Here is a 15,675-nt window from a genome sequence, read left to right as displayed (position 1 = left end):
AGTGGGTTCATGCAGTCCATTACATAACTCCAAAAGAAAGGAGAGCACGTACCTTCAGCACACATTAGCCTGGACCTCAAAAAAAGAATAAACTTGTGTTTGAACTCTGGTTGTGGCAGATGCGTAGCATCTGGATTAGTAGCTTATTATCCCTATATGGATTTTTCAGGTGTTAGAGGAGAACAATGCTACTTTTGTTCAGTTTAGTTGCAGGGGCTGTCCCTCGCCTTCGGTAAATGTTCTGGGGGACGGCTGTGTCAGTACAGAGGCAAACACTACTAGGTGGCTTTCAAAGATGGAGTCCTATGGTTTTGCTGGACCAATAAAAATGACAGAATGTTGCAAAGTGGTGTCCTCTTGGCAGCTCTTTATGTCAGCTTTGAATGGTTAAACATTTGCTAGGCATTTCAGGGACTCACTGCTATTGTGGCTGGCTGGGCGAGAGGAGCATTCGCTGCAGCACCACTCCAGGGAGGAGCTGGACTGAGAACAGGTAGTCCAAATCCCTCAACTCCTGCTGAGCTGCAAGAAGGGCAAATGGAAAAGTGGGTTCTTATTTCATCCCTGCTGCTATTATACAAATAAAGCAATACAGAGCAGAGGCTTTCAACCTCTAAAGCCAAGCCAAAGTGACAGCGATCAAAGGCCTTTACTGTTCAGTGACAATGCACAAGGGAAAGAGTTTGAGTAGTGTGACACCGGCTCCCAGGGGGTGTATATCAGCATTGCAAGACTGACAGCCTCCGAATGACAGCAAAGAAATGAGTGACTATACAGTGTTACAGGAGCTTCGGGTACCTCACACATCTACAGCTTCTGCAGTACCGCTCAGAACGTACACTTGGGCTAGGCTTGCAACCTTCAGCCATTGCTTCAGACAGAGAATAAATAAGAGAGAGGAAAAGGTCTTAGCTGATCTGGCTGCTGGGACAGCAAAGCGATGCAAGCAGGCTGATGTGACACCCTCCCATAAGCTGTTACATAGTGCATTCCATGCTAGTTTGGCTGGACTTTCATAACCAAAAATATCTTATGCATCCCTGGGTGCATTAAACTACCCTTTAGCTGATCAGATCTAAATTTAGCAACATTGAAGAAACAGCACAAGCACCAGATTTGTCATGGTTAAGGAAGCTGGAGAATCCTACTACATACTGAAGTGTACAAATCTACATCTAGCCACAACACTGCATAGAGCATAAGGTTAGAGAACTTAGAAAGAAAAAATGGCCTTGAGTAAAGTATAAACTTGCATTAAAAGGAAAGGAGGAAAAAGTTGACTTATGTAAATTAGTGTTGCAGCACAAAAAAACTGGTAGGCTGCAGCAAGGCTTTACCATTGGTCAGATTCTACTGTCTGTGCTGTTTCTCCTTCCTCCAGAGGTCAGACCACTCTGCTGCTCCTCCACCCAGCCCCCTCTCCCACCATCCTCAGAGTTATTTAACCACTTAGTGGGAATGAGCTACAGCTGCACATCATCCATGTCAATCAACCCACTGCCTCTGAGGCAAGGCCACAGCTATACATCATCAGTGCAAATCAACCCACTACCTTCATTCCTCTACAAATTAGGGATTCTGGAAGGCAGAGATACTTGCAGTTAACATAAAGCTGATCTAAATATTAAAGGACATATAAAAGCTACTCACTTACCACCACAGGTTTTGGTGTTTTCACGGTGTATCTTGCAATACTTGGTGCTTGATTTGAAGATCAAGCTCCTTGAGAGAAGAGACAGCATAAGCATTTCAAATTGTTTCTTGCAAGGAAAAACTTGTGGGCCAATCAAGAACCAACTGTAACCTGCAGGAGAGATAAAAGGAACCATAAATATAACTATGGTGACAGACTACCTGTGTTGGGATTGGAGATGCTGCAGTCCATGCTTCTGGTTTAGATACTCTCTAGAAGCAAAGTCACTGTCACTGGTATAAGACAGAAAGCCAGATTTGCCTGGTCACCAACATCAAGCCCAGGGCAAGGAGACTCAAGCATCTTTCATTCATCCTTTAGATACTATGTGTGGGCCCCATCCACGTTCTTACAGACATGCCAAAACACTCTCTGACTTCTTGTGAAATAGGTACTTCTGCAAGGGGGTGGGGGAAGGATAAAGGCCACTGCTCTGCTCTGCATGTTCAGTGGATTACATCATTGAAAAAGGTAAATTAACATGCTGAAGGATTTCCCATCATCTTGAGACTAAAAGAGCACCAAACTGGTGCTTGTAAGCAGGCACACCACCAGCTATTGTTAAAAGTGATGTATTTGCCCTGAAACTTTACTGCTCAGTCTGTTGTAATGAATCTAACAGTCATAATAATTAAAACTTCCACTTCTGTCATAGAAGATGAAAAAGGAGAAATGCTAATACTATGAGAAAGAGGTTTATCAATATACATCTGACAACACACATTTCTAAACAATACAGATAATACTAGCAGGCATTCAAATTCCCTAACTGTGTAAATCTGTGTTAATTAGAGCTACAAACAGTTAGCAGGGGAGGTTTGTTTCACAGCATCTGATGTTTATGCATGTTTTGGGGGCTATTTTTAAAAAGCTGAAGGCAGAGTAAGGTTATTTCAGGAACATTTCAGTGCACTGTTTCTCACAAAGCCTAAGTGATTAGTACCGAGGGCAATTTGTGTGGCAGTGTTTATCACCTTTGTGCTACTATTTTTTCTGTAGTTTTTCTATTAATTCAGCAGTTGGATACCCTGCTGACACACTGATGGCTGATACAATGGAAAAGCAGATACAATACTACAAATAAAGACCAGCTCAGAGTGCAGGCATTTGACTGAGGCTGAACCTACTCTTACTAAGAAAGAATTGCATTTTTGACTGTTTTCTGGAAAACCAACAGCAGACAGCTATATTAAAACAAGTTGAACCAAGCACAGAAAAAAATAAGTTAAATTTCTATGAGTTATTCAAGGCCATGTATTTAATAACTGGGTCTGGGAGAAATCAAAAATTGAGATTCAGGATCCTACCTTCTCCCGTATTTTCTTCCTACAGCTTTCAAATGTCATATAACTCGGTCAATTATATAATTGAAAATGGATAGTTTTGTCTTTACAGTAATAGACTAGGAATCTAGTTCATGTTTAAATATTAAGAAGTGTGCATCCTATTTGGAAGGAGGAGAATCACAAACTGGAGTGATCACAAACATTTCCTTATTTATGGGAAAAGGCATATAGGGAAAGGATATTAGCTAGTACGAGATAAAGAATAGCCTAAAAATTAGGACTCCAGCTTGAGAGAATTATATTAAGTTCTAAATTGTACAATAGCCTGCCATGAATCTCGATCCATTTTAAGCACTCCTCAGAGTTAATGGTAACTATATTAATCAACATGTTTTAATTCATTGTAAAGATGATTACAATAAACCTTTCAGACACATCAAAATGCCCTATTCAGATGAAGCCCTTAAGGGAGTGAACTACACAAGAGAAGTTAACATTTGAATCACTGCAAAAAAAAGCTACATAAAGAAAAAGAACTCAAATGCATCACCCCAATGCAGTTTTCTCAGATGCACTCTGACAATTAGCTCCGTCATTTGCAATAAGAAAGATACCTTTTTGAAAGCTGAGCCCTGTGGGGGGCTGGTCCAGTTACTATAACAAAGCATAATGCTTATAATGCTTATAACTCATTCAACATGCAAGCACAAAATCTCATGGAAGGTGGACACAGCCTTCATTCCACCCATTGTAGTATAAACTGAATTGTTTAACTAATGGTGACTTTCTGATCACATTTCTGCATTATACTGCAGACCACAGTTTTAGAAACTGGGAACGTGTTACTTAAGTTTTTGTTTAAGCTTAAATCAAAATCCCTTCTTTTATTCTGACCTTATCACACATGCTGGCAAACTCCACTTCTGTGTTTGCTGACACAAGAGATCTGACATCTCTGAATCTGAGTGCAAACAGATCTCCTCTGTAAGCATAGACTTCCTCAGAAATAATTCCAGAGCTGATTACCAGACTGAGTTGCAACTCCCTGATATGCATAGAAGAAAGATTAGCAAGACATTTATCCACAAAACCATTGTTTGTTATGTACTTTGTAAAAAAAGCAAAACACAACAAAAAACAAAATCTGTGATTGGGAGAGATTTCTTATGACTAAGGAATTAAAAGTGAAAGAAAATGAAGGCTCCTCAAGCTTGTAATATAAAAATATTACCTTTAAGAATATTATATATGGGCTTGCCTAATCTGAATAAACAGACAAGAGAGTAATTTTTGTCATTCTGAATAAATGTTTTACAAAATGTTAGAAAAATATTTTTCTTTAACTGTCCTGTCTCTGTAATTTATTTTTCTAATTTACTAAAAAAATAGAGAATAGGTCAGATTATCAAAACCTACTCCGTAGTGCAGAGATGAGAGTGAGTAATCTTGCTTCATGGAGCTGTAACCAATGTCTGAGCAACTCCATTATTAGTCTCATTATGTTATTTTTTTATGCTCTGTATTGCTAAACTCTCCACCATAAATAGTCTTCAAATGTAAAATTTGCATAAGCATGTATTACTCCAGAGTTTTGCAAACAAACTCTTGTACAAGTGAAGTCTCGTGCAAGACACTATGAGATCTAGAAGGTCAGGTTCAGGCATCAGTTTAAGTCAGCCTGCCTAAGAAGATACTGGCTTTGCCTTTTAACAATAAGAGCAGCTAAAATGGGTAGAAAATATTCTTGCAGCAGAGTTGTGATGGGATTTTATTCTTGCTAGTGGTAATTACAGCAGCTTTCTTCAGGAGCATCTCTGCCTGGACCATTTCATATTGACTATGAGACCATATGACACAGCCAAGCTATTCTCCTTTTAGATTCCACTTGTGAACAGCAGGATCTTTTTGGGTGGAACAGTCCCCCTAAAACTCCACTGAAAGCAACAGAGGAAATTTCACCATGAGCAAATTAAAGCATAGCTGATAATAGTAATAATAATTATAATAACAACAACAATAACAATAATAACTAAACTGAAAAGGTCTCAGGGCAAGTGTCTTGGCTGCCACCCACTGAAACAGCTCTTTTGTGTTGGCATGCCTGCTGTGGCACATGTGCAATAGCTTTGATGTTCACCTGGGATGCCAGCAGTCACTCAGCCAGTGAAGGAATGCCTCAGATGTTAAACAAATGGCATTAGCTCAGTGCGCTAAGAAAACCTGTGGTTTCTTAAACTGACCTTTTTTCCTAGTAGCAAGAAGGGAGCACCTTTGTCACTATTGTTCACCAAATACCTATTACACTAGTACCACCCAATGACACCTGTAAGGACTTAGGACAATGACACCCAGAATGCCTGACAACCCAAGATCTCCCCAGCACCAGCAACAAAATACAAAGACAAGGAGTGCAGAAGTTGCTTTGTGACAAAACCCCCAGAACCACCTCTTCTAAAATATGGAGAAGTCAAAGCATTTCCATGAGCTTGTAAAGCCCTGAGTCCCTTTTTACAAGTCAGAATAGGTACAAAGTTTGTTTTATGTATTAAAAGAGATAGTTTTATTGAAAGAAAAAAGGAGTTGCTCTCATCAGCTTTGTTACCAAAATATTCAATAAGGTGGTCAAGGCCTAAAAATAGACAGCAGTCCTACAGGTCTATGGAAAAGTAATTAAATGTCTTCCTCAATTAACCTCAAGCACAAGAGGTATTGCATATTTCATGACACTCAGTTTTACCTGGTAATACAGGTGCAAAGAAATATTTCACAACCTCCAAAAAGAAGATCTTATTATTCCAATATCAGAAGCTACATCCTGTCTAGTGATACAGAAATTAAATGCTATCCTGGAGATATCTAGTGATACAGAAATTAAATGCTATCCTGGAGATATGTGCTTCTTAATGTCACCGGTCTCTGTCCAGGTGAATATTAAACAAAAGCTAACAAGATATGGAAAGCTATTAAAAAGCCAGATCCCCCTATAGACCACTGGAATAAATTAGCTGGTTTCAGCTGAAGAATGCCACACAGATATCTGTGAGAGAAACAAATGCAGAGACTGAATTTCATTTATGGAGTATCAAAAAAAACATAAAAATCACTTCTATTGCTGCCTAGAAGTAACAAAGTAGTTGCCTTCACTTGTACAACTGTATGACCACAAACTTTGAGAACACACACATTCAGCATGGTTTGAAATGATAGCCTTTATATTGATGCCTTTATAAATTCACAATGTGAAGTTTGGATATCTATCACTATAACATCCCATGTTGCTACAGAAATGAATCTGCAAGGTGATTATCTGGCTATTCTGTCTGTGGCCTGTACACAATCTTAATTTTTATGCACAAGCTACTGAGATGTTCTGACTCCTTCAGATTCAGATGAAAGGAATTAATTAAAGATGGAAAATGAAGGCTTAAAATTGAAGCAGAAGGTCAGCTCTTTGACTGGCATGGAAGAGCTTAGCTCTGGTGATACAGTTTAGATGACTCCAGTTAAGCAATCTTTCAAGTCCACGTGAAAACACCAAATCTGAAAGGATAGCACGGTAAAGAGGGATGGTGGTGGTGGAAATCAGCTCTCCTTCCATTCCAAAGTGACAATGTCATAAGTACATTTTGTGTTCACTTATGTGATAGAAAAGTTATGTAAGTATTTACTTTGAAATTACTGCTAGTGTTATACAGCATAATCCAATTATAGTCATGCCAAGTTTATACCAACCACTTCCATTTTCTGGTGTTCTTTGCCAAGATTTAGGTCTGGACTAACGGAGATCTTTCACAAACCTGATTTTATTTCTGAACAAGCATTAATTTATAAGGATGCAGCTAAAGCAGTGATTAATTACCTTGAGCTTTGCCTTAATACCCGCTGCCAGTCCTGTCTTCCTAAACACAGGACACGCATCATTCTACAGCTTGTCTCCTCTCGGGTGTTTGGCTCGACAGACATCTACAGAAACTGCAAAGACGAGAGGGGCTGTGAAGATGGAGCCATATTCATGCATAAGCAATCCAGTGCAGGGAGATTTGTCACATGTCCCATCCATGCAGTACTGCTTTATGCTATGTTAAAGGAGTAAGAAATAATACAAAAGTGGTCAGCATTGCCTGTAGGCAGTGGGTTGCTCTCCACCAAAAGAAATTTCCCCAAGTTGTTGCTGGCAGCTGTCCCTTATGGGAACAGCATCAAGATGGATGAAAAGGCACCTTTGTTAAATTTAGCCAAACTCAAAATGAAGACACTGGAAACAGGGCAGAAAACTATCAGATGACACCATTGGCACCTCCATGCAGCTGCCATGATCATTACAAACAAGCACTTCACGGCAGAACTTCTTATCAGAAAGATCCTTTCTAAGAAAACAGCAGATAATTTCTCAGCAGCATATGAAAACAGGCATTTGATAGCTCAATTTTGTAACCAGAGCTGTTCTGTATCCTTCAGAGTCTTCTACTGCATCCCTAGTTATGTGATAGTTTACTCAAAGGAAGACTGCAGAGGATGAAGCTTGAATGTTTATCACAGCTGACGATTGCCACAGAAAAGCAAAGGCAGAGCCAAAGAAAACCCCAAATCAAATCAGAATCCAGCTGTGTAAGGGAAAGCTGTTTCTTTTAAGAGGTGTGGGACTGCCTTGCGCCTGCTGATCTGTGTGGAAATTGCACTCCTGTAAATTGACAGAACTACTGTACAAACTAACCCTACTTAATGCAATATTGTCCTATACTTTGTATTTATTGATGTCAGTAACCATAACTGGCCCAAACACATTGCAGTCAAATATTAACCTAGTGCAGTAGAACATTATTTTAAAATCACATTATTATAACAGATGTGCAAAACAAATGCAGTGGTGAATAAGCGCCCTCTTAAGGGCATTTGGTACAAATAACGTTCCTTCAATGAATTTACGTAATTTTGAAGTTTGATACTGAACATTTTGCACAGCTAAAATGGCAGCTTCTTACATTCCCCCTTTCACAATATTTTAAAAATTCTGTGAAATGGTTTGAAATATTAGCTAGAGTCCCAGTCATTTCTATTTCTAAAAATATCATGAGTCACTGGGGGTACTGAGTTGGCAAAAAGTTATATAAAAATATTCATTCCATTGTATGATACTCACTTATTCCTTTCCACTAACAGGGACTAATAACAGGATGTTTTCACTTACTGGGGAGGGGGGAAGAGATAAAGAGAGGGAGAATAACATATTTAGTCTTTGGCTGCAGTAAGTCAAAACAAAAATAAGTAAGATGTCTTCCTAATTACTCATATTGCAGACATTGTTGTTTTCCCAATCACATGAATATAACTTACCCTGAGAGGAAAAGAAAAATTCAAAGTACCATTTTGTGTTACTAATAGATACAAAAGAAGCACGTCAGGCATGAAATTGCCTTCAGAAACTATAGTAAGAGACCTATAGGCAAAGACCTACATGCTGTTCAAAAAAAGACTGAACCATGCCATGTGGGATCCTTTGGGAGAGCTCCTACAAATTTAGGATGCTGTGATAGTGAGACAGAACAGTAACCTCACTTTTTCCATAACACATGGTTATCACAGAAAACAGGATTACCAGAAGCTGAAGCTTGCCCAGAGTGGTCTGTAATACAGTCTTTGCCGTTTAAGAGGTCTCATATGATGAGTGACAATTTCAGGCTCCACACACAATGTGTATAAGTTCAAGAATCTTCTCTCTTTTGACAGGATATCCTAATGGTCATTTTCACATCTTTGGTCAGTGGAGCTAGCATCTCAACATAAAACAGATGTCTCCTTGCTTACAACAATGCTGCAGAGAAAACATACCTAGGATATTGTCTGATTTTACTGTCATATACTTTCAGCTGTAAAACTAACTTAAACCAAAGAAAGTAACTTCTACAGACAGTTTTCCAGCTAGCAGACCCCCAAAATCCAGGTCAACTCTGTACTTCAAAGCTGTTCATCAGGTCAGCTAACACTACGTGGGCATCAAGGATTTGCTTAGGCTCTGTTCTCACATAGCTTAAACAGGGTCAAAAAGAGTAGATAAAAGCACGTCCTTCTGGTAAGTAGACACATGTGAACTGGTGAACGTGGAAAAGTCTTCCCCCAACTTTGCTACTTTGTCCCCAGGCAAACCAAATGGTAATACCAGTTGATCCCCGTGAAGGCAGTATGCTTTGGTTGGGGTCGGTTCTCACCGCCACCACCACCCACCACCCCCCACTCCCCACCCTGCTTCTTAAAAGGCTGGGTCCTATTGTTCCTTTTGGTATGTTTCTTAAACATAGCCTGATCAAGCAACTTTCTACTTTCAGAGTAGCTATAGCAGTCATTGCTTCTGCAGGTATACCAGCCTATAAGGAAAGATATTTCAGGAACCCCAAATCTGAGGAAAGACTACTTTTGAACACCACACCTCTGTATCTCCTCTCCTGTAATCTTGTATTTTAGATATTGCTTATGGATGGAACTCTAAAGTTTCTCAAAATAAATTGATCTAGAAGTACGTGCATTGAACATTTATAGAGAAAAACTTCCTTTTGGAGTGTTCTTTCCAATAACATGCAGCAGCAGCAAGCAGAAAGAGCAGCCCTAGGAAAAAACATTACCAGCTGTGGCTGAAAGAGATGGCCGTATAAACTTTACCTAGCTTGCTTTTGGAAGGGATTATTTGGAAGTTCTCACTTCTACAAAAACCACAAGAGAAATGGGGGGCAGAAGAAGAGACTGAAAAGAGTTTGTCTTAAGGCTGACAGTAATGTTCCACTGAGGTTTCTTTTGCTCCTTTTCTTGTGTGTGGTTTCTTGGTTTTTGTTGTGGTCTTTTTTTAACTTTAACAGCAGTTCCATAAGGGTAGGATGCATCAGTTGCTGTGACTGCATAGCATTATACTTTCAAATCAACACTCCTGGCTCTCCACTATTTCAGTGGGCCAAGCAGGAGAATAACTAAAATATTGCTCCCATTTTTCACTGAAGATGTCTTTTCAGCAGAGACCTGGCAGCAAATGAAGACTGGTAAGAGAGCACAAAATTCCAAAGCCACAAGCCCAGCATTCCACTGCTGCACGTACATGCATCACCTTCCATTGTCAGCCACCTGCAACTCCCCAGACTCTCCATACTGGATAAAAAAATTAACAGATGTGTTACATAAACTACTTTAATTTCTTTGATGAGTATTTTTCTTAGTAACATACCTCTTTTAGGAACCCATGGTGATCAGATGAGTAACCAACAACAATGACACCGCAGTGGAAATTGATTTTTACAGATTTAAACTACTAGGTTACAGAATCACTGTGGAAATGCTAAAAGTTATTCTCCCATAGCTGTTTTCACTTGTAAGAACAAATATTACTCAAAATAGCCTTTGAACAATTGTCCTAGTTGAGCATAACCAGTCATCACAGGATATATTCATCATGCAGTATATAACTGACTAGCCCTGTGATATAGCGATACCACTGCTAGTCACAGCCCGTAAGCTTTGTACCGAGTTTGCAGGACCTCAGGACTGAGACTTACCAGGCTTGCTCTATTTGTAAGTGAGAAGACTTACCTTGACCTGCTTGCAACTCAGTTTTAGCTCCATTTAGCTGTATGAATTTTACTAATTGACTAGATATCTATGGCTAAATCGGTTTACTTCTGTGTATCCTTGTGTGGTTCTATGACTAACATCACGCGGTACAGAGAAATGCAGCATCATATGACAGGCCTGTGAAATGCAGACACAGGACGCAGTGTAGAAGCACAGGGATGGGATAAGAGATGGGCCACAGGCTTGGCAGGGCAACTCCACAGCTATGAACAACAATGGTCAGTTAGAGAAATGCAGAATGAACCCAGAAAAAAAATCTTGGTTTAAGAACAAAAGAAGAAATAGAGAAATAGCATCTAACACAAGCAAAAGGCATATATAGTAAATTGGAATGTAACATGGAGCTGCAGAACAACGAAGAAAAAGCAAAGGTAAAAACATCTGTTGCAGACAGACAAAAAGGAGCCCAAGTATATCCTAGGTCAACAAGTATTCCCTAGGGTAAAGGAAGAAACAACCAACAAAAAAATCCTGTTCTTCCTGGTGAAGGACTCCAGATGCTAACAACTCACCTCAACACCCCCCACCAACACCAGAGTGAAGCAGGTCTGTGGGACTTCAAGAAATGGAACAGCGATGTCAGTGTAGTTTGCAGTTTGGCAGTAGACTGGTTTATGTACTTCAGATGTTATTACTCTGTCACGTAAATATATTGGGACTAAAGCGAGGAATTCTGAAGCACCACTGCATTGCACTAAACAGCACATACCCAAGCTAATACAGAACTTCAGCTGAGTACTTTGCCCAGTCCCACATCGCACTGTAGTCCTGACCTGAGACTTCCAATAATAGAGAAACTCCCGTAATAGACCATAACCAAAATAACTGCCCACAAGGAAGGCTCTGTCTGATGTTATTGTCCCAGATATACATCCTCAACTAATACCTAAAAGCAACCTGCTTTCCAGTATTATCCCAGTCACACGTGAGTTTTACTAGAAACAATTTTCTCTTTAGACTAGTACTTAGCTCTTCTTAATTACATGCAAGGCTTTTTTTCCTGGTCAGATTAGACTCATATGTGTGAGGCTCATTTCACCCAGGTTTCCCACAGTCTTGGTATATGCAGGAAGACAAAATGAAGGCAGGGAGAAGGAGTTTTCTCTCCATCACATGGCTGCAATCATAGACATAGGGTAGTGCTAGCAGCAGAGGGGACACCGCTAGCTTTGCTCTCTTTCACCCAGGAGTCTTCCTTTGTGACAGCTCTAAAATTACACTGCCATGGAAATGCTAGTTTCATTTACCATTATTCTCCCCAGTATCTTAGGCTGAAGACTACAAGTTCTTTACAAGTCTGTTCCAGTTGTACTAACATAAATAATTTTACATAATGTAAACCAAATATTAATTAGTGTATCTAGGACTCTACAAGCAATTTCTTAATTTCTTTCCCTGTGAAGACCTTGAGCTGGAAAGGTCTTCAGGAAGATAAAAATTGCTCTTCCTGTTTCTCTATAGGAGAGGACTTTGAGAGCTAGTTATATCTGAAGTGTGCTCCTTGTGCCTTCACAAGGTAAACCTTCACATTTTTTTTAAGTATCTCCTAATAACAATGGATCCATTATCACATAGTTATGTCCATTTCTCAGACAAGAAGACAGCACATTTATTGCTTCATCTTATTTTGGAATCATGGATTAATTCTGATTTAGTGTCGTTGTTCTTAACAATGCATTACCGATAGCCTAAGTTTATCCTTTTTACAATTACACACAAAGAAAAAAAAAATGTTTCTGAGATGCAAGCGAGGAGATGAACGACAGCTGGAAAAGCAATAGGGGTAAGTGACTAATGGACAAGTTTGCTCTGAATATATTCTCTGTGGAAACTTTCTATTCCTACTCAAATTTGCTCTATGAGATGACATTCTCACTCCCCCATATGCCCATTTGCATTTCACACACAGGTCTGACCAACAGTAACCGAGGAAGAGAAATACTATTATAGACAGTAAATGTGCAAACCTGACCTTTTCTCTAATTGGATAATGTCTCCTAAGACATTCAGAGTCTGATTTTGTTCTCAGTCACATGGATGTAAATCAGGATGAGTTTCTTCTGAAATCAGAAGAATTATACTCTTGGCCTTTATGCCTTCTGGCGGTCTATTACACAAAAGCACACATGTCCTTCTGCCATAGATAGCTGAGACACTTGTCTGTAGCACAAAATTGCCACTAGGATCTAAGATGAACCAGTCTCCTTGATGAAGATACAAGGCAAGATCCAATAGACATTGACAGTAATAATTGATTTGCCCGGTCCCTGAATCACTAGCACCTAAACTACAGTTTGGTCTTAGGTGATGTGGCACACAACCACGTTACTGTGTAAGGAAATCTGTTCATGAGGATTTGCATTCTTCAGGCCAGCTTTCAAAGACTAGGTCCTGAAGGCAATAGAAAATTAAAAAGCTTCTATAAATTGATAACAATTAGCCTCTAATTCATCTGTACTGCTTAACATGAAAGTTTATCTTTATAATCACTAGCTATAGAAATAAAACTAGCATGATTGTTTCAAACAGAATTTCCACAGTTTTCTTTTGGGAGGAGACTACCTTCTGGCTATAAAACTGATGACCCACTAATGAGAGGTTTGGGAACAGCATGTAAGAACGTGAAAAAGCTCTCTTGACAGAATTCAGAAGTTCTTATCTTCATCTCAGTTTTAACCCAGGAAAAAACTGTTTTTGAAAAAATGTCCTAATTAATTTTAAAAAATTCACCAAAACAGCATTTGTGATGAAACAGGTGATGAACATTGATATACTTGGAACCAATTTTTCTAATTAGTCACAGGAAGTGTTGCAATAGTCACTTTTAATGACTGAAAAATAAATTACTTTGAGGCAACGGACATAAACCACTGAAAAAATGCAGCGTAGCTGAAATCCTGGTCCATAAGCTTGTAGAAGAATAAACATCAAAGCACTTTAGGGCATTAGCAAGTGAAGATGGATTTAATCAAAAGAATATTTACATATGAATAATATAGCTTGTTCACATTTATAGCCATCCATGGACAATTAAATTAATTTGCAATGCAAACCAACTGGGTCAGCTAACAAATGCCAATGCATGATGAACACCACTAATGACAGAACTGTATTTAATTGGTTTAAAAAAGTTTACTTTTTTTTGGTAAATGCTTATTGTACACCATAAAGATTTTCTAATAACACTGTGCAACTGGAAAAGAGACCAGCAGTGGGGGGAAAACCCGTCAGAGCATCTTTGTATTTCCTTTTATACAAAAAAGAATTAGCTTAGCCAACAAAAAAAACCCTTAGGAAGTGTGGTTAAAAAGATGGGGAAGCCTGGCAAAATGCACTACAGTTGCAATTTATTCACACCTATTCAAAAAAAGACACCATTGCGTGGAGAAGAAATCTTCCTGGTGGCATTTCAATATAGCAGCAGGCACCCCAATAATAACTGAAAGATAAAAACTAACTTCTCTTCTTTTCCCCACCTTCCCGTCTTTTCCATTTGTATGTTTAATGTATCTGAGAGCACCTTAGTGAGGGTTTTTCCACCAGCACATGATGGAGGACAAAACACAGGGTACAAGGTGGCAGCATATAGTATGAGGCATCTCAGTGAAGACAGGTAGATAGAGGACAGAGAAGCAAAAAACCAACTGGAGTGAGCCGTCAGGTAAACAGCTTACCATGCAAACACCTCAGAAAGACAGCAAAGAGAATTAGAAACACTATCAAAATTAACCACGTTCCAGTCTCCCCCCGTGACAATCATCCATACGTAATGAACATTCGATCAATACAAGTTGAGAATATTTGTACCAACCAGATTTTGCCTTGGAGGTTGCTGCTCCCATCTCAGGTGTACAGAACTGCCCAGAACCCTACAGAGCATGAGGCCAATAACACCATCACCTCTAAAAATGCTCCATGACTGTATTCCCAAGCGTCACTGGTACAGGAGAGTCTGAATCAATGACTGACCCTTTGGTCAGCTTTGAAGCCCTTTTGGTAGCAGCACTCAGTCCAGAAGGCCAGGCTAAATCTAGTCCCAGACAAACTTGACAAGCAGCACACAATATTGATGTAAGGGCTGTGGCATCTTGTTTTCATCTACTGGGTGCTAGTGCACCAAGTTACTAGCATATATAGATATAGCCTAAGGGCAACAGGCAAAGAAAACAAATTTTCTTAGAGGGCTTCCTGCAGTTTAAATTATACACAAAAGTCATAGAAGCTGGTTATTGAGACCAGTGTCAGTAACAGCTTGCTATCTGCAAAAGCTAATGTAGAGACTAAAAATTACACAGCTTGTGAAAGAGCAGGTAAGTATCTTCAGATGCATTTGCTTAGAGTAATAGTAGATAAGGTTTCTTTAATTAAACCCAATATCAACATACCCTCATTTCCCATCCAAACCCCAAACACAGATATTTTGGCACACCTAGAACACAATTACAAACTATATTTCAAACGATTTGCAAAGGCAGTGGCCCAAGATAACTTTTCCCTATGATTTACATTAAGACTAATATCACAAAACCAAATATATATATCTAACATTAGGATGTAGTTTATATTTTTCATACCATAGAAGCAGCTACTGCCCAAGACTGATTGTAGTAATTAATTAGTAGAAAGATTAGGATTTTCAGTCACATCCCTCTGGAATTGTCAAATCTGAAATGTTTCAAGGAAATCCATACTGAGGAATGCTCCCCAAATAAACACAAGAAAGTTAAAGGCACAATTCAGCATTACTAAGTTGTGCCAAGTTTTGATCATGGTTTATTTCATATTTGTTCATGAGGTGCTTTCTAGCCATTTTTATAGGAAGGAAACAAGTTACTGGTATGTTCAGGGCAATAAAAAACACTAAGATTTGAGGCACAATTAAGGAAAACAACTGAAGATACCAAACACCTGAAGAACTGAACTGTGCATAAGCTCCTACTCTATCTGCCCAGAAAATATTTCATAAGGCAACTTGAGTTAACACATCCAACTAGCAAAATATCAAAGAAGTGAAAAACACCCTCCCCCTCTAAATAATTATACCTTTCATTCATCAGTGACATGCAGTGGTTAGGATTCATAAGA

The sequence above is a fragment of the Falco naumanni genome, chromosome 12 (assembly GCF_017639655.2).
Source record: "Falco naumanni isolate bFalNau1 chromosome 12, bFalNau1.pat, whole genome shotgun sequence".
NCBI lineage: Eukaryota > Metazoa > Chordata > Aves > Falconiformes > Falconidae > Falco > Falco naumanni.
This window is presented reverse-complemented; position numbering follows the sequence as displayed.